This window comes from Marmota marmota, unplaced genomic scaffold (genome assembly GCF_001458135.2).
Source record: "Marmota marmota marmota unplaced genomic scaffold, marMar, whole genome shotgun sequence".
Lineage (NCBI taxonomy): Eukaryota > Metazoa > Chordata > Mammalia > Rodentia > Sciuridae > Marmota > Marmota marmota.
Genome location: NW_026000037.1, coordinates 10,800,811 through 10,822,045, shown reverse-complemented (window position 1 = coordinate 10,822,045; position 21,235 = coordinate 10,800,811). Strand labels below are relative to the sequence as shown.

The 21,235-nt window shown below is 35.5% G+C and overlaps 2 long non-coding RNA genes across 3 annotated transcripts; one reads left to right on the top strand and one right to left on the bottom strand.

The window, feature by feature from the left end:
• Window positions 1–6,631: 6,631 nt before the first annotated feature.
• Window positions 6,632–16,102, bottom strand: LOC125619343. Of its 2 annotated transcripts, XR_007350842.1 has the most exons (4): window positions 15,991–16,102; window positions 15,778–15,888; window positions 8,911–9,019; window positions 6,632–7,549 (listed from the first exon to the last, which is right to left on the bottom strand). It is a non-coding gene; the product is annotated as an uncharacterized LOC125619343 (long non-coding RNA). The 2 variants fall into 2 exon arrangements; XR_007350841.1 differs by lacking the exon at window positions 8,911–9,019.
• A 61-nt stretch (window positions 16,103–16,163) lies between these two features.
• LOC125619448 lies at window positions 16,164–19,602 on the top strand. The gene is made up of 3 exons (XR_007351009.1): window positions 16,164–16,270; window positions 18,673–18,746; window positions 19,164–19,602. It is a non-coding gene; the product is annotated as an uncharacterized LOC125619448 (long non-coding RNA).
• Window positions 19,603–21,235: the final 1,633 nt, after the last annotated feature.

Here is a 21,235-nt window from a genome sequence, read left to right as displayed (position 1 = left end):
ATTGTCTGCATAGCACTCTTGCTACAGATGGTTACCATGGGGACTGCATTCCAAAGTATTAGTATTTTCAAAATGTTAATTATTTAGGACTCATATGTCTTTAGCATTAATCAATGATAATCTCAAGAAATACCGAATTTGTCAAATTAAAAATAGAATGGTTTTTTTCTTAAGGAAAATGCATTTTATATGTCAGAAAGAAAAACCTCAAACCATTAGTATTATAAATAATCTTAAACTGCAGGAAAATTTTAAAATGGTAGTATTACAAATACATGTTGACAATTATTTAAAAAGCCACTACAGTTTAACACTCAATTTTATAAAAACTACAGTTGTTAATTTCAATCAGATTATGGTAAAATGCGTGCCTGTTTATGAGAGTTTTTAATTGTTTTATAAAGATCATTCACGTTGTTTCACAGTGGCTCTATTTCCTCATCTCTCTGAGTGAATGCAATCTTTTTTATGCTATCCTTCTGTTATATGCATGTCAGGAGGACCTCTCTACTTTAGAATGCTCAGAGGGAACAATCCCTTTTGTCAGTAATTTTCTACTCACCAGTTCCTCCCCAGTAGCTCTGTCTGCCATGCATTTGGATCCTGGCTCTGTTTGCACCTCAGATCACTTGCTGGAGAACACTTTGATCTACATACAAACATTTAACTCTCTGTCTTCAGCAAGAGTTCCTGGGAGTCGTGAGACTTTGGGTAATTTATGCAATGTCTGCGTGAGCTTTCTCATCTGTAAACTGATGATGGCAGTACTTTCAAACTCACGAATTTGTGCTGAGGGAACATGTTGGCTTCATCAGAGCTGGTCCTATCTGACTTGACAGGCACTTCCTTGGTGACTCCAAGCTATGAGAATGTATCTGCTTCACAGACCAGATCTTCTTGTTCTCTGATAACTTGAGCTATTAATAAAATTACCCCAAACATATGCTACTAACAGCCCTTATCATGGTACTTTGGGACAGTGTTTGAAAAATATAAGCACCCTTTCAGTGTGTCCACTTCTTCCTGATTTTTTTACTGTTCAGCATCTTAAAATATGGGCCAAAATGACAGAAGTAAGTAACAATACACTCCTTTAACAGAAGAAGCCTGACTTTCAGTCCACTTTAGCTCTTCTGATTGCAAACATGCAAAGAAGAAATGTTTTTTTTTTTTTAATAGCCAGGCACCTCTGCCTGCCAGGGTGTTGGTTCATTTCTGTTTTATGTAGATGGTTGATGCCTTCTAACTGAAATTTTTTTGCAAATTCTAGCATACCACCAGTCTTCGTCTGGGTCATATTTGCATGTTTATTTCTGTGTTTTTGTGGAATAGGTAAAAAAAAATATCACAGAAAGAACTGCAAACCTCAAACCATTTTAAACTGGCAGTTCAAGATTTTGTTTTTCTATGGAAAAATACCACTACTTAAATTTCAAGCTCTTGATGTTACAAAGATTTGTAGCAAAGGCACTTCAGCCTCATCATGCTGTTTTTCACAGGAAGGTGTGTATGATCATTTATTTTTAGTACAGTTAAACACTATTTTGTTTTTCATGTTTTCACATCATTAGAAATTAAGCATCTATAAAGAACATCCTTATGCAACAGACTTCTATTTCTGGAAAATAGGTTATTTCATTTCTTAGGATCCCAAGATGAGATTTCATTCTCTCATGCCATCTGGCAAGATAATAAGATAACATCTAAAATCAATACTTTAATATGATCCTGGCTAAAACCTAGCTTCAATGAGAATTAATGGCATATGGCTGAAGCTTAAGGGGGCAAAAAGGAATAATGTTACTTTTAAAAATGCACATTCAAGAAAAAGACCTTAGAAGTTCATTTTTACAAAAGAGAAAATATAAAGAGGCCATGATATTTTTCTACTCAGGAAAATAGCTGATTGTATATCCTGAAAATAATATCATGCAAACCTCTCCTCAAAATATTTTATGTTTAGTTTGCAAAGCTCCAATTTTTAAAATAAATTCATATTTTAGCTAATAAGAATTGATTTGAAAAATAAAATGAGGACAAGTCTGGCCAATACATATATTATATTTTGAATGAACATTGTAATTTAAGCCAAAATATATTATAAAAAGGAAAATAAGAGCAAAGACCATAGAAATCTTAAGCAACAGAAACCCCATATTTGAATTTCTACTCCACATACGCATATATAGTTAACTGAAATGAGAAAAGAGAGAATGTGTCTAAATGATTTGTCTTGAGGACAAGTATGCCAGTCTTCTCATATTGTACTTGATCCTTGTGCATAGGAGGGTAAATGAGGTTGATATTTTGCAATCACTTTGTAGTTGTGAATAAGATCAATATGAGGTCAATTCTTGAGCATTTGTCTAGTTTGCTTTATGATCTAGTGTGTTGTCAATATTCCAAATGTTCTCTCTGTAAATAAAAAGATTGTCTTCAGCAGTATTCACTGTGAAATTTATACTTGTACATTAGGTCAAATTTGTTATTTCTGTTACTCTAATTGTTGATATCTTTAGCAATTGTTTCAACTGTTTAAACAATAATTATGTATGTTTGAATTCATAATGAGATTTGTGACTTTGTCTAAATGTCCTTGTGTTTCTGTTAACTTTTACATTTGATAATTTAATCAATATGATTAATCTATAAAAGGCAAGAATTCTCTTACCTTTAGTAGTGTTTGTCTTTTTCTTATTTAATGATTCTCTCTACATTTTGGAATTAGTTCATCTTAAAGTTTATCTTAAAGTCTTTAGTTTATCTAAAAGTCTCATGTTAATGTCTCACCTTCTTACACTTAAGAGTTGCTTGATATATATATATATATATATATATATATATATATATATATGTGTATATATATATATATATATATATTGCAAATATATATATATCTTTGAAATAATTTTACTTTTACACTGTATCCTCTTGTTTTATATCTTTCTTACTAGTATAGCTATTTCCATTTTTGTTTGTTTTGATTTTATGCATGAAAATTTTTAGTTTTAATGATAACATACCATTTATATTTATTACAATATCATATACTTTAATTTAATCATACAGTATTATGCTTTCTTTCTTACTTGCCCTACTTGTTATGTTTAAAGTTATATACAATTTCTATCCTCTTAATTATTTAATGATTTGTTGTCCTAGAAATTTTAGCATCTATATTTATATATTAAGTGTCCTCTGGAAAAAATAAGAATCTCAAAATATTTTAACATAAACTAATCCTTTTAAAAATGACATGATTGTTTGAAATATTTGAATTACTTATTAAAATATTTATGTATATTTAGTTATATTGACAAAAATTGGATATGGGCATTCTGCAATTTGTTTTGATATATGTATAGATTATGAAATGATTGTCATTAATAAGTCAATTTATCTTTCCATCTGAATTATTTTACTATGTTTCTTGAAGCAATTTTTTCCGTTACTTAATAAAATCAGGATTTGAGAGAATTATCTATTTGTTTCTAGTTTTCTTTGCTCTTCATTTCTTTTTGCATGACAGATTTTTCAGCCAGTACCATAATTTCCAGTGGCAAATAATTCTTCTCAGCTACATTTTGTTTCCTAAAGATACTAGGTGAACATCTTTATCTTAACCCTTTAAAGACTGCACTCAATTGTCCTCTGTCTTCAAATGCCACCAAGGAGCTACGTGCTGTTCTCTGAAAGGCAATCAGCTCTCACTGCAATGAGACAAAATCTCCAAGTGGTTTTGATTTACATCTCCCTGATTGCTAAGGATGTCAAATCTTTTTTTCATATATTATTTCATATTTTCATATATTAGCCATTTGTATTTCTTCTTTTGAGAAGTGTCTATTTAGATCTTTTGCTCATTTATTGATTTGGAAGTTGATTTTGTTGGTGTTAAGAGTTTGGGGTTCTTTATATATCCTAGACATTAATCCCCTGTTGGAATAGTAGTTGGAAAAATTGTTCTTCCATTCTGTAGGTTTTCTATTCATGTTCTTAATTGTTTAATTTACTGGAAAAGCTTTTTAATATGATGAGATTTCATCTCACTCCAGTTAGAATGGGAAACCTCAAAAAAATGGTAATTGCTAGTAAAGGTGTGGGAGAAATAGAACACTCTTGCATTTTTTTTTTTTTGTGGGGCTGCAAATTGGCACTTTGGAAAACAGTAAAGATTCCTCAAAAGACTTGGAAGGGAAACGCCATATGGCCCAGCTCTACCACTTCTTAGAATTTATCCAAAAGTTCTAAAGAGAATAAACTATAATGACACATGAATACCAATATTTATATCAGCACAACATGCAAGAGCCAAGATAAGGAACCAGCTGAGATTCCAACAGATGAATGGATAAAGAAAATGTAGTAGATATTTATAAAGGTGTTTTACTCAGCCATTCAGAGTAATAAAATTATGTCAGTTGCAGGTAATTGTATGGAACTGGAACACATGCTAAGTGAAGTAAGCCAGTCTCAGAAAGTTAAGAATCAAATGTTTTAGCTCATATGCAGTAGCCAGAGAGAGAGGGAGAGAGAGAAAGAGAAGAGAGAAATGACAAACAAAAGGGGGGGGGGGAATCTCACCAAATAGGAGAGAAATAGAAAAAGGGGATCAAGAGTGGGGAAGGAGGAGAAGACACCAGGAAGTGCCGGGAGTAGAATCTCCCAAATCATACTCTATGCATGTACAAATGTAGCACAATGAATTATTCATACATATATGTGTGTCTGTGTGTATTTGTGTGTATATATAAAATTATAATGCACAAATTAAAATAACAATAATAGAAGGGAAATCAGTAGATCAGCAGGGAAGCTCAAGTGATCTGAGAAAGGCAAGGTCCTGGGGATGAGACTGATCATACTGCATGTGTGTATGACATGCTACATACATGTCATAATAAATGCTACTATTATGGACAGTTACAATGTAACAATGAAGAAGTCAGTTTGCTTTCTTTGACCATGTCTCCTTACTGTTTCATTTATGGTTTTGGTTTTCTTTGGTGGTCTGCATTTTCACTATGTTCTATGTACACCTGTTTTTCTTTTTTCCTGATCCACTTAGAATTTTGCTGTCATTCTTGAGGCTGAGGAAAAATGTCTTCCTTTAGTTTGGGGATGTGTCAGTCAACACAACTTCACATATTTTTACTGCCTCATACTCTAATTTTCTGTCTAAAGCACAAATGAAATATATATTAGATTATTTTCATCTATCCTCTATGGGCCTTTACACCTTATGTTTTCCATCTGTTTACCGCACTCTGCTACATACTAATGTGTTTCTTTTTTTTCTTTAGTTTTATTATCTATATGCTCACTTTCTTTTCTTTATGTCTAATTTGCAATTAAATATTGTCTTATTTTTATAGTTTTACTTTTTAGAAATTCTTCTTAGTTCTTTTGGCAAAATCATGTGTAATACAGATTATTATTATTTTTCTAAAATATGCTGGCCTATTTGTTTTCTGTTTTATCACTTGAATACTGAATGTCTTTGAACGACTTTAGGGTTCTAATTCTTTTTTCCAATGTTTCTTCTTGTCCTCCCACATTGTTCTTTGATTCCTTATTTAGTGGCAGTTTTAGAAAGATTTTTTTCCATTCCTTTCCTGAATAATTCATCTATTTAAATTATTTTCAACCTGAGTTACAGGTCTGTATTATGAAATTTGCCTAGAGGAACAGTTAGTTATTCTATAATCGCTGTACAGTAAACCCTTCACACAGATCGTGACTGTGTAGACTGGGACTGCACCTTGTGAGTAAAGATGCCTTTATTGTCCTCAAAGAATCCCTGTGTGCTATCACTTTCATGATTGAACATTTCCCATTACAATTAAGTATGCACTGGGCTTGGGTTTGTTTTGCCCTAGGCTCATAAGGCAATGAATCTTGAGTTTCTTATCTATTTGAGGACCAAGAATAGGGTATTCTTACTTAAAACTATTTTGAAGGAGGTGTATGCTGCTGTACTGAAAATATTTGTATTCTGTATTGTGTTTAAATCAAGTTATAACACAGAAATTCTTCTATCAAATATAAATGTTTTATAGTCAGCTACTAAAAAAAAGAGTAATTTGACTCTTTATTTCCAAAATCTATTTCTGTTTCCATGCATTACTGCATCAATGACAAAGGAATGCAACCGTCCTGATGATTATACTTGAAGCTCAATGGCCTCAGGTTAGTTGTAAGATTACAGTGTCATGTTGGAAAAATCACAGAGGCTGCCATGTGACATTATGGAAATGATACAGAGATAGAAGCTGTGGTGGAATACACCATGAATCACAGGTCCTGAAAACCTAAGAGCATGAGTTACCCAGCGTCTAGGTAAAGCCCTGACTGTTGGACCCCATCCCTGGAATTCTGTGTGCATTAGTATCAAGTGAAGTTCACAACTGTATTTTTAACAAATTTTCAAGATTGACTGATCACTGGAATAATACAATGTCTTTTGGGGCACTGATTTTAACGCGACACAGTAGGGAACACTGAGCCACGTGCCTAATCGTGAGTACCATCCAGTAGATACACTATTGGGAGGACATGCTGATAAACTAGAGAGTAGGCAACAAATTGGGGCTAATGCACCCCCTGATTCAAACTGAAAAACTGCTGCAGGTTTACAAGAATTACAGTAATAATAGGTTTATTTCAGATTAAAAGTGCTGAAAATCAACCATAGCTTTGTAGTCACATGCAGGTGGCTACACATATGCACTCTGATTTCTTTTATAAATAAATATAGTTAATTCTGTATTTATGAGTCGGCATCTACTCTGGAGAATTGGTCTCTGGTTTCCTGGCACACTCCAGACAGCTTTACATAAGGAACCTCTTGCTCTGTCTGCCCTGTTGGCGACTCCCCTGTCCTTTGCTCTCTCTTTTCTGTCTCCCCTGTACCTCAACACCACAGATTAGCTCTTCCATTACTATGGACACATGTTTCCTAGAAATGCAGGAACACCACCTACAAAGGGCCGGCTTTACAGAAGTGAGACAAGAAAAATCATAACCCCTTCTGTTTCAGCCAGCTTTTTCATTTCTATGACGAAAAGACCTGACACAAACAATTTTAGAGGAAAAAAAAAAGTCCATTTTGGAGCTTATAGTTTTAGAGATCTAAGTCTACAGGTGACCAAATATGGGAAAGCTGCCAGTGCCTGGCCAGGGAGTCCTATTCCTGCCCAGGAGGGTATAAGTTACCAGAGAAAATAAGTCAGAAATAATTAGTGAACAACAACAACAACAATAACAAAAAGAAAAAAAAAAAGAAAAAACTCAGTTTGAAAGATAGTTTTGAAAGCAGAGCGCCTGATAGATCTAGCCTACACAGGAACTGGAGCTGGACACTTAGAATATGGCTCCCGTGGTTTATTTAAGGGGGTATATTAAAGGCAGGGGTAAGGTCTCAGGGGTGGAGTCTTGTTTCATTTTGTCTTGCAGTCAGCAGGTTGATTGGCATCTTGGCAGGTCACACCCATCTCTGAGAGGCTGTTAGACTGTAGCAGGTCACCCAATCTCCTCTGCTGTGTGGGACCTGGGGCAGAGCAGAATAAGGCTCACAAAGTGTTTGGGTGGTCTTGGCTAGAGGAAATTTCCACTGGAAGGTCCCAGAAACCAGATTCTCCTATTCACTGGCTGTGATGCCAATGTAGTCCACACACAGCCCACAGATGGCTCTCGACAACCAACTCACTCCATTCTTCAAGGCTCTAATATAGGAAGAACATCATGGAAGAAGGGCGTGACGGAGAAAAGTAGCTGGGGACATCACCAGGAAGCAGAACAAGAGAGAGGGAATGTTCCTCACTAGAGACAAAATATAAACCCCAAAGTCAATCCCCAGTCACTCACCTCTTCCACTCACACCATCCAGTTAATTCCTGTCAAGGAATTCATGCACTGATTAGGTCAAGGCTCTCACAACCCAATCATTTCACCTCTAAACATTCCTTCATTGTCTCACACATTAGCTTTTGGGAGACACCTGACACCCAAACCATAACAACTCTACTGGAGTGTTTCAAAGGAAGGCGCACATTCATTCCATAATTCTTGAAAGCACACATTGCATAGTTCCTATAGCCTTATGGATCACATGTGCTAAAGGCAGAAAGAATACCACAAAGAGAAAACCTAACATTTAAGTTTGAAAGGTGAATACATAAACTCTTGGAACTCAGTGGAAAACCTTCCTGAAAATCATTCATTCTAATCCTCCGGTCCAATGCTAGGGTGCTGCTTGGCCTCAGGATTTGGAACACCTCCAGTTTTTTACCCAGAGTTGAATTAATCTATACTTTCTATTTTAAGATCTACATGGATTCTCCTTGCAGACAAGAGTTTGATGAAGGTAGAGGCAAATAGGCAAAAATTAAAGATAAGTATAGATCTGAAATTCATTTACTGTGAAAATAATGAAATCTAATCTATCCATACATTTGAACAAATTTTGCAAAAAATAAGAATTTAATTTTCAATAAACATTGTTTTCTTTAATTATAATTATGTTCAATTGATTTTTAAGGAATTTTTCTATTTTTAAGGAATAAACATGTAGGTATATTATAGAAATAAACGGACTTGCCATTCTTATCTGCATTGAGAACAATCATGGACTGCTTATTCAGAGATTCTATAGCAAGGGAGTCAGCCATCATCGCCTGGGTTTGGCAGATGTAAAAACAGAGGAGTGAGAGAGTTTGTTCATTGAAAATTAAAACATTGTGCTGGACTGGATCAGGCTAGGAAATAGAACAGATAGAAGAGAGAAAAGAGTCCAGGACCAAGATGGGAAGCCTGTCAACATTTAGAAGTTTCATTGATGAAAAAGATTCATTTGAGAAAGAAGAGTCTGGTGGAAAGGCACTGATGCCTCTCTGAATTGCTTGGACTCACCTTTAAGCAAAGGGATCCCTTGTTTGAATCAAACATTTCAATGGGTCTTCTCCGTTCAAAGTGAAAATCAAGATCCTATTCAGGAATGTTCAATAGGGTGCTAACTGCTCTGCATAATAATATAAAAAGATTTCTTTATTGTGTGCCTGGTAATAGGTAACATCTTTCAAATGTGATTGCCTTTAGGAGCTTTTTCCCCTTGATATAGATTTGTACTTTGTTTCCTGTATAAATTGTTATTAGAAGCAATTGTATTCTCTCTGGGGAACTAAGATCAGATCCATAGGAAAAGGGGCTCATATTATTTGGGCACAGTGTAGTTGACCGGACTGGTAATGTCAAAGCATTCTGGACTTTTCTCCTGTATTTCTTATATGATAGCAATCCAGATTAAGTAACTCAAGCTTTGCAAAATGCACTATTGTTAGCATTTCCTCATAGTGAGCTTTTTTCTATTGAAAGAAATGACTGTTCTACCTGTCAAATAAAAGAGATAATTACCATTCAGAGTATGCTGTCTTGATGGGAGAGGTATGTGGTAATGAAGTGGTACATACAGGGGTAGAAGCATTGGGGAAGGAAACATCATTGGGTGGGGCTGCAGACAGACAGTGAGGGTAGAACATTGCTTTCCCAGATGCCCTGACTTCCACACTCAGGTCTAACTAGGAAAATGAGTTAGAGATGCACATGGAGACAATGTTCTTGGCAGAGACACTGGTACAAACAGTTTCTACAGGCAACTGTGATTACAGGGTTGTGCAGATGAGGACTGTGGGCTGCAGCTAGGGGACTAGGAGGTCTAGAAGTTCAGTTAGATCAAGGAAGGAGAGAAATTTAGTTAATCAGGGGCAAGTTAGCAGGTGTTTCATCCTGTTTGGTCAGGGGAACCAAACAGTTCAACTCATCATTTATGAGGCAAAAAATAATAGTTTAAAAATCTGGCCTTCTAATAGAAAAACAATGGGAAGACTCCCAAGTCTTACCTAAGCAATACAGAGGAAGGGGGCCCTGGCTATACTATAAACTATTTCTGGAATATAAACAGTGGAGAGGGTTTCTCTGTCATTGTTTTTCGGAATCATAGGGCAAAAGTAAAATTCAAAATTGTTGTAGGGAAAAAAGACAAAACTGAGCAATGTAAATAGCGTTTTACAAAGACTCAAATTCCTATAGAAGGACCCAAACTGCTATATTTTGGTGAGAGACAAGGGCTATGAATCTCAGAAAGGGGAATGTTAATAGATGAAAGAACTATACAGAATAAAAGGAAAAATTAACGAGTGGCATGGAATTTACAAAATGAGAAGAAGAAATGACTAGATAAAAGAAACATGAATTTGAAGATTTCAGAAGTAAAGCAAATGTGATTTATAAAACTCAGCTTTGGAGTCAGGAGAATGATTTTTTGATTGAAGACAAGTTTGTTGAATGGAATATAACTATATCTATCTATCTATCTATCTATATGGATATATCTCTATATATCTATATATCCCTATATCACTGTATCTCTATATCTCTCTATATCTATCTATATCTATTTCTATCTATCTCTATCTATCTCTATAGCTCTGTATATATCTCTCTATATATATACCTATATATCTCTCTGTATATGTATATATCTATATATCTATATCTCTCTATATCTATATATCTCTCTATATATCTATATACCTATATATATATTTATATATCTACATATCTCTCTATATATCTATATCTACATCTATCTCTATATCTATATATATCTATATATACCTATATCTCTCTATATATCTATATATACTTATATCTCTCTATATATATCTCTATATATCAATATCTATATCTATCTATATCTATATCCATCTATATTTATCTCTATATATCTATATCTATATCTCTCTCTCTCTCTCTCTCTATATATATATATATATATATATAGAGAGAGAGAGAGATATAGATATAGATATACATGTATCTCTATACTTATATCTATAACTATATGTAATGTGTGTCTCCAGGGCAGGCTCTGGTAAGTCAAGATAGCCAACAGCTCCAGTGCATCTATGGGGGGATTCTCCACCCTTACCTAAACACTATGTTAAAATAACCAAGCTTCTTTCTTGTCCTGTCTTGTGTCCATTATGGTTCAGCAGGGAAGCTACACTCATACATCCACTCCACAGCTAAGGAAGCTGTGGGCATTAAGAAAATTGTTGGTTATCAGGAAGAAAAGAGTGTCCCAGACCAGACATCATTTCATTGGCAGACATCATTTCAGTTTACAACTCATGCATGGGTTTTCAAATGGCCCCACCCCATATAAGAGAATCATAAGACTAATCCTGCAATGAAGGAAGAAAGCTGGTAATATGTAATGGATGGATGCAATGTTTGCTTGGTGCACAAATGATTAATCCTGCTCTCCTTCCTGCAGCCAGAGTTTATGCAGATACTTTCCAAGTTAGAGTAGTACATTCTCTTCTGTCAGAGAATCATGCTCAAAGATCAGGATCTCTTTTTATGAAGTGTGTGTGTTGTTTTTTTTTTTTTTCTCACTCTCAAGGGTGGTGCTCAGAAGTCTCTTAGGTCTAAATATAACTTATTTTGGCCTGTGTACCAAAAGGACACATACTTTTGCTGCACTTGTCTGAAGTACAGAGAAAGAACAGGGAGCAAATATTCTTAGTACAGATTCAGGAAGGAGAATAATGGCCGACACAAAGCAACAAACATTTGGCATTAATCTTGTTGCACAGAAATGATGAGGCCCCTCCTTGGGGATGACAGTGCTGTTGTCCCCTGAGGAGGTCCTTGGTTCATGTCTTCCTGGGGTCAGTCCTCTCTCTGCTCTCTAGAGGTCAGTCTTTTTTTTTTCCCCCTTCCTTTCCCTTGGCAACAGAAAATTAGATAAAATTAGATAATAAGCCTTTCTGGATGTTAAGTGTGCAGGTCTCTCAGCACTGGAGAGTAAGGATCATTTCAACTGTCAAATAGTCACAACTGCTTTTTAGGCCAAATTAGCACTATCCACTAAAATATCATGTAGCCAACTTAAGCAACTGAAAAATGATCCATATTTTTAAAAAATGAAAAAAAAACAGGTAAAATCAGCACAGCAGAGATCTTTTTAAAATCCATGTATATAGAATATTATATTTCACAGTAAATCTAAAAAGAGTAATTAATATTTATTTTGTCATTTTCAGCTAAATCTTCAAAGACCAGTGTGTATTTCATATATACAGTACATGTCAGTTATGATGCTAAATTTCCAAGGGTTTAACGAAAGAAAACATGACCTTTCTAAACAAGCATGTTGTACATAACTCCAAATATTTAGTATGTTTTAAAATAAAAACTTTAATTAATTTAGATAAAATTAAATTCATGTTTTCATTCACACTTAGCCACATCTCATTCTCAATAGCCCTGTATAGCCGCTGGCTTTACCACATGGTGTATGCGCCACACTGAAGTGTACACACCCAGTGGCTTCTTGAATTGTAGTGCTGCTTTCTGAAAACATTTATGTGCTTATTTACTTGAGTTACTTATTTGGAGGAGTTCATAGTCACAGACCATTGTTAAACATGCTTTTATCTACTCTTCATACTCCTAGCTTCTTTTCACTAAGGCATTTTTTCCAAGGGAAGACTTCTGCAGGATGCACCTGAATCCCCTCACATGTTTTCTGCAGTTGTGGCAGCTACAGCCTTCATTTGACTCTCACAGCAAGGTATAGCCTAATCTAGCTTCGTCAATCATAGGTCTTCTCAGTCTTGTCTTCATCGAAGTTGGAGAGAAGGAAAGGCTCCCTTTTCAACATTGCAAGTCTCTGGGTTTCCAGTTTCTTTCTATTTTCTTTCCTTCTGCTTGATACCATGAAAATATTTCAGAGCTCGTCTCATTCTGATAGTAATTGTTCAACTATAGCCAAAACATACCATCAATATGTTGTTTTCCAATGTCTTTTTTAGATAGGTTGAGTTCGTAAAATATATTTTCTATCTTATACCAAGTAGAAATTTAACTGTTTTGCCATGCCATAATATGGATTGCCAACCTTCGAGTTTATCATAAGTTTCCAGCAGCCTGTGTCCAGCCAATCTATAGCAAATGTGATATATGTTAATTTAACTGTCTTGTTTATAACAATTTCTACATTCCTCAGTGGCTGAGTAGGCTCATTTATGCTGTGTGAGCAGCACAGCAGTATCTCATTGGGCTAAAATAAAGTCTTCTATTAAGCTTATGCTACTACTCTGACAAGTCTGTTTATATGTTCTGTTTTTCACACCTATTTAAGGATATAGGCTGAAGCAGTATCACTAGTTAGATGTCATGCCAGAGGAAAAGAACACTCTAAGAGTGTCTGAAGCCAGTAATTAAATACCCTGACTAGTAAATGTCACTGATTATATCTGTTCACGATACTTTTGGAAGAACAAGTTTTCCTGTGGGTGATCCTAACATATGACCCATGAGGGAGAGAGCTAGAAATACTTGTTCATCGACATCAGTAATAACAGTCATGGAAATGATGGTAACAGAATTCAGGAAGGAAAAGGAAACAAGTGCTATAACCTCAATTATTATGGGAAGATGGTTAAGAACACAGACCTTAATAGAGTAGACTAGACTAGATGGGCTAAGTTTCCAATATGTGGGCGTGCTACCTGAGAATATAGAGGTAAAGGCTGGGAAAAGGCACCGAACAAGCAAGATAATACCGACTCTTCTCTGCCACACACTCCTGAACTGGGGAATCCCTGAGGACATGGGTGAACAAGTACCTTCACCTAGAAGGGATTAACATAAATAACATCAGTAGGTGATTTCTAGCATTCAGTTGGTAAAGAATAATCTTTCCTGCTATAGAGTTTCTTAAGGAAGTTATTTGAGATTGAAAGGGAACAACTAAAGGCCTATTGAGGTGGTCTGTGTGGAGGACATCAGTGGACTGTCATAAGCGGTGGGAGGAAGCACGGAAGATCCACAGGGTTTTGTTCAGTGCTTAGGGATAAGAAGCGTGCATGAAATTAGCTGATTCTAAGGTTCAAAATAATATTGGTAGGAAGTAAGCAAGTTGTATCTACAAAAATCATACACATGAATCATCTTGGCTTCAGTTCCTGATACCTTTGAGGAGATCAAACTGCATGCTCCCGATATTGATCTCCTGTATAGGTTTTAGAAAAGAAAAATTCAACTATAGTGATTTTTTTTTCTTTTCTTGTTAACATTCTATACACAAAGATCTTATTGATCTCATCCATCAGGTAATTATTTTTTATCAGGTAAGTTCCAGAACTCAATCAATATCACATGACAATTCATGGGTGACTTTGACCATGAGGCTCTTCCTGGCATCCCCAGGCTGAGAACAATGGAGGTCTGGGCTCCCTCAGCTTCACAGGCCTGCAAGACTTGCCCCTACTTCTTTTTGAGCTGCTGCTTTCAACACAGTAGCTGTTTTAGAAGAAAAGGTGGATCAGACTGTCTCTGTCCCTGTGAAGACAGAGACATTTTAATGCAGCAAAGGCCAAAGAACTGGAAGTTCCCCACAAATGTTTGCTTAATCTCATCTCCTCTTCTCTGCCCCCCACCCTCACTTTCCATTCCATTCCCAACATGCTGGCTTCCATATTTTTCTTCAGAAAGACTCAGGGACTTTGCACTGACCTTTCTATTGTCCAGGAATGTCCCTTGCTGAGCATTCTGTAAAACCAACTACCACATGCATTTCAAGTCTTTACTTAAAATCATCCAACACAATTTAAACTGCAATGTTTACCACCTGGATCACAATTCCTCTGTCCTACTTTTTCCTTACATGCAATATAATTATCTTCTTTTATTATATGAGCACAGTATGATTTCCTTGCTATAGAATAAGCTTCACAAGAGCGGTTATTTTTACATTTTTGCCCTGCCATACCTTTCTGTCCAGGAACCGGAAACAGTGATCAGCACTAACATTTATGTGCAGAATGAATGACAATATTTTGACATCTGTTTGCATATCCATTTCCCAACTAGACTTGATCTGGGGACAGTATTAAACCTTACTTATTTTAACTTTTAGGTGGGCTAAGAAGAGGTCAAAGGGAAGATGAATGAGGCCAAAATATCTGAAATGGCTTGTAAAGTGTGTGATACACTTTTCATTTTGCATGTTTGGAAAACAGATTTTTTACAAAGTATAATAATTGTAAAGTACATTTTAATTACCAACTTTTAGCAAAACTGAAACTTAGGACAGTTTTTGAAAAGCACAATTTATATTTTATGTAAAATTGAGAGGTTCAGCAAGAGAACACAATTGGTTCAACCAATTTACCTTATCTACAAGTGGACAGTTTGTATTTGTCAAACTGCCTAAGTAAATTTGTAATCCAGGTTCAAATTATATGTTTTTACTATTTTGTATAGCTGCTAAGTAGTGTAAAATAATTTGCTTTAGAATTGTTTTCAGAAAATCCTAATACAGATATTTAATTTATTTTCATTTTCTTTCTCTTTTTCTTTTATTATGTGTTTTCTCTTTTTCTGCTTCTTTCTATCTCCTGATATTATATTCTCCCTCTCTCTCCCCCACATCCATGAAAATTTTGCCAATTGACTTTATACAAAGTAAAAAAAAAAAGTAATTCAATGGAGAAATGATGATTTTTTTTTTCAACAAATGATTCTGGAACACCTGAATTTTCACATAAAAAAAGAAAATTCACTCTGTACCTCAAAATTCACACAATATTAATTCAAATAAGATTATATACTCAAAGGTAAAAATATTAAAAAATTAGCAGAAAACTTAGAAGATTCTGATAAAATATGAAGATATAGAATGAGAAGAAATACTTGCAAGTCACATACCTGATAAACAGTTCACATGTAGAATATATAAAGAAGTCTAAATGTCAATAATAAGAAAACACAAAATGAAATAAAATAATAATCTTCTTTTCCAAAACATTTGGCTAGACACTGCAACAAAGAAGACAGAAATCAATATCTTTGATTACCTGTTCACTATTACTAATCACTAGAGAAATCAAGTTACAAAAACACTGAAATAATACTACAAACCCATTAGAATGAGGAGAAAAATGTCTGACAGTATCTACTGTCAAGTAGATCAGTATTGTAAACAATTGGAACATGGATGCATTAAAGGCTTTGGGTGGAGCTAGCTTTTCCTGGAACTTTTCACCTTTGGACTGATTTTCATCAAAGTTGAAACTTAGACACTGTCTGAAGTTCAAGCAGTTATGTTGTCAGCACTCTTACTGGATGGCTAGCATGATTAGGCCAGTGGCATTGACCAGATAGGGTCAGGGAGGAGGGAATCAGATGACTGCCTGACCAGGTATGTCTACATATGAACACTATTCTCAATGTTGGAAAAATTCCTCCCCTTTTATTATAACTGTATTAAGTTCAAGTCAGTTACAAGGTGGTTTTTGCTTGTGTGCTTTTTTCTGTTCTTTTTCTTTTTAAAGGAAGTTTAAGATTATCTTGTAAGAGCAATCTTTGTTGTAAGGCTTGTTAGCGTTGCATATGTGCTAAGATGGCCTTGTTCCTGCAGCTCCCTGGCACAGAGTTGAAAATTTTCATCAAATGGTGCACTAAGAGACACATCATGTAGATGTTGGAGTTAGCTTTATGGCTATCATCAATCCTTTAGCCACGATATGTCTCTTAGCATATACTACAAAGCTCTCACAGAATAGCCAATATGGAGATAAATATGCACTCACTGTGCCCTGCAGAAATCTACTCCTAGATATTTTCAAAAGAAATAAAATCTATATTCATATGGCTATCTGTATGCATATAACCACTTTATTCAGAATCACCAACAAGTAGAAACAATCCAAATGTTCTTCACCTGGGGAATGGATTAAAAAAAAAAGTGGTGTTACGTTCATAATGAAATGCTACTTAGTAATGGAAAGGAGAAAAATATTGATACACAAAATAAATTTCCCAGAGCCATAGATTGCAGATGTTTTCTCGGGAAAAAAAAAGTGTCTCTGAGATCTCATTATGGTAAAGTAATAATTCTTTTAATCTCTAATTTAGAAAACAAGGATTCTGAAGTTTTCAAAATACTCCAGAAGAGAGAATGTCATTTACTATGTTACACACCTTAGTTGCTTAGGAAGAGGAAACTCAACCAGAAAATTTATGCTAATTTGACAACTTATGTGAATCTAAGTTGACTATTTTTCAGATTTCAAGGGTTAATTAGCATTCTGCTTTAACTCTGTCTCTTATTTATTTGGGTAGTATAACTTGGTACCAAAATTAAATCATGACTATAAGACTAACTTCTAGTATAGATAAACATGCAAACTAGGACCCTGTTCACTTCATGTATCAGACGTGGTTTATACCCACGATTAGGATCTTCAATTACCATCCAGAACATAATAAACCACTGTAATAGTAATGGCATTCACCCTTAAAAGCCCTTATATCTCTTTCTTCTTAGATAAATGTCACCAGCTGACTAGGCTGGCAACTAAAAAACCACACAAACACAGAAATACCTTTTTCAGGGGTCAAGGATGACTCGGAAATGTCAGGTGTCAGCTCCCACGCTGAAAGGCAAGGAGAGCAAGAGAGGCAAGAGGCGAGAGAGAGTACACCCTGAACCCCTCTGTTTATTTAGGGGAAAGACATTCTATAGAAAGTTCCATCCAAATAAGGCAAGGGATTGGGTTTTGAAGGGTGCAGTCTTGCTTGGTCAAGTCTTGCTGTCAGCAGACTGACTGACATCTTGGAAAGCCCTGCCCATCTCAGGTGGTGTGTGGGATCACAGGTAGAGCAAGAGAAAAGGCGCACATACCTCGCACAGCCCAATCAGGCAGTAACATTAGGCCAGTCCCCTCATACACTCAAATACGCATAGCTCTCACACACACCTATGGATGGATTGTGACAGATAAAGAATTGTTTCCTTGTATCCTCACCAATTGATGGGGACAAGGAAACATCCAGTGTCTACCAGGTATAAGGTTCTATGTCAGAGGGATTAGCATTACCTAATACAATCTAATAACACCTTTATGTAATAAATTTACTTTTTATTTTTAACTCTAGAAAGGGAAGTTCAGAGATCTTTATTGAGCTGGCCAGCACCCTGAAAGAGTAGGTTCCTGGCCAGGAGGCGTGAGCTGCCTGGGAAAATGAAAAAAGTCTGAAAAAAGAAGACAAAGCCAAAGATTAGATTTTACAAATAATGCTATAATAGAAACTCTGTAAAAAAAATAAATAAATAAAAATAAAAGGGCTGAGCGACAGATGGGTCTTCCTGTCCTGATAGGAACTGGAACTGAACAACAGAAAAAGGCCCCAATTCTTTTTTTAAGGGGGAGAACATCAAAGACAGGAATAAGGTTACATTGGGAGGAGTCTTGGTGCTTGCTTCTCAGTGTGGCAGGGTTGCAGTAAACAGGTTGAAGGCATTTGGCATGCATGCTACACCCATCTCTGGGAGGCTGTCTGGCTCCAGCAGGCCACTCCAGTCTCCGGAGCTGAACCTGAACTTGAGCTGTGAGCGAGGACAGAGCGCTAGGTGAATGAGGCATTCTCCAACCAGTGGATTCCGCCTGGGAGTTCCCCAAATCAGCCTTCCCTGCCTAATGAATGACTCAAGCATCACTCAGTTCACCCATGGCTCATAGGTGGCTTCCCGCAGAACTTATGTTTCCCAAATAAAGGTCAGAACTTAAAATTGACACTATTTTTTTGCTCATATCTTAGAACCTGTACCAGAACTTGAAGACACTGGAGAAGACTGGCTCAATTTCTGAGCAAGCCAATGTAGTCAAACTTAGGTAAACCCAGGAGGACTGGTTCCAGAGTGGGCTAGGAGAAACTTCTGACAACCCAGGCATTTATACGTAACAGGAAAAGCTGTTAATTCTTTTTCGCTAAATTGTAATTATAAAAACTAGGCATAGTTTATTTAATCTATGGGATATTTATAATACATATGTACACATATACTTTATATATAATACATAAGAACACATTATATAAACATATACATAAGTACACACATATACATTTTAAGATAGAACACTTTTAAGCACTAATTTCCAAGCCAACTCTTTTATGCATTGGATGAATTTCAACAAAAAGTTTGAGTAATTATGAGTAATTAACGCAAAAACTTATTTAATTTTAGAGAATATTCTATTTTTTAAGTTTTGTTTCACCACATATTGCTGATGTCTGTCTCTTTTTCATAGTGAAAGACCGAACTGGCTGCCAAGACAAAGAAGAGAGATTACAGACAGAAAAAAAGAGTCTTTATCGTCTTATAAACAGCATTTATAAGCCTAAGTTTTAACATTAGAATAGAGTAATTACCTACTGGGCATGGGAAGGAGGAATAAAATATGTCAAATGATAATGATAAGTGATTACAACTCCCTTTAAGCGTTTTTTATAGTCTGATTTAGCTAGTTTGACTTTTTATGAAACTATTCAAAATTGAAGGTTGAATCAGACTATTTAAGAAGGTAGCTTGAAATTAAGGTTCTTTAACTAGTATATGTGGGTCCAACACATAGTTAAGATTTTTTATATACTATGCTTATGTGTAGATTTATTCTTGACTTGAAAATATGTGAGAGCAAGTGATCCCCTCTTTATAAAGCCACATCTCTTGTATTAACAAAATTTAGTAAGAACAATGTAACAGGAATTGTAACAATTATAAAAAAAATATTATCTTATTTCATAATCACATCAGCCTTATGGGTATGTACTATTTGAATTCAATTTATAGATAAATGGAAGTTTAGTTTGGTTACATCATTTACATAATAGAAATTGAATTCAAATTTGGTATCAGCTTGACTCTAGCACATGCATTCCTTGACTCTTTCATTTCTCAAGTACAATCCAACTCACCCAAAGACACTTTTTATCATCAGTTTTTGGAAATTCTTCTATTTAGACATGTTTGCCAAATGTGTAATTGTTTGATTTCACAAACCAGGTATTTTACAGATTGCCAAAAACTCAACATACAATTGTTGTTTGGACAAAACAATTCCTCCCTATTCTATAATTTTAATGACAAGGCAACTTATGGCTGCAAAGATGTTGAAATCGTTTTCTACATTCACAGAGTGAATTATGGAGCTGAGCTTAGAATCTGAATTTCCTACCTTAACCAGGTATATTCCAGTTAACTACTACTTAATTTAAAAGGATAAAAATATTTTATAAAGTTAAATTGGAATTGGGAAGGTGAGTGACAAATCTCTATTTTGACTAAAAAATAGCACTTTATAGATTAGAACATCAAAAGAGATATGGATCCCAGTGACTCAGGAGGCTGAGGCAGGAGGATTACAAGTTCAAAACCAGTCTCACCAACTTAGCGAGGACCTTAGCAACTCATTGAAACCCTGTCTCTAAATAAAATATAATTTTAAAAAGGCTGAGAATATGGCTTAATGGTAAAGCGCCCCTGGATTCCATTCCTGGTTAAAAAGAAAAAAGAGAGAGAGAGAGAAAAAAAAAAGAAAGAAAGTAAAAAGAGAGGAAGAGGCATGGCATATAATATCTTATGGTTCCTTGAGAGGATCTGACCTAGGGTGCTTGTAGCTAAAAGATACTAGTCCAAAGGCCTTGGCAAAATGAGTTAATAGGATACCCAGCACCCACTTTACCCTAGTGCTTAGAGGATCAGAATCTCAGTACACCTCTAGTCAGGCTGATGCACATTCAGCATGTTTTCTATACAGGCACACTGTTTATTAAAATAATGCAGGGTCTGAGGCTGAGGCTGGGGCTCAATGGCAGAGCACTTGCCTAGCACATGAAAGGTTCTGGGTTCGATCCTCAGCACCACATAAAAATAAACAAATAAAAATAAAGGCATGCTACCCATCTATAACCACAAAAAAAACCCATTTTTTAAAATAATGCAATATTTCTATTTCCTTTGGTAAACTCCTGGTTCCCCAATGCACTGAGTGTGCCTCCTTCTCTGGACTGTCTCAGTCCAGCGTCTCTGGACTACCCCATCTTAGTGCAGCCAAAGGGGAGGTGGTGGGTGGCAGGATACCCCCAAGAACTGCTTTTCTGCAGTTCTTCTGCTATGACCTAGTAGTTAGTGTGTTCTGGTGCATCAGCTAGAAAGTGCATCTAGGAATTTCACTTTAATGCTGTTTTTATTTTCCTTTCAAATTGTTGTTTACTTCAACTCCTTGTTAGACATTCTAAGGTAATTAAATGTTATTTGAATTCATTAGTGAACCATTGAGTTTCTTTTAATAATAGTGTAATATATATATATATATATATA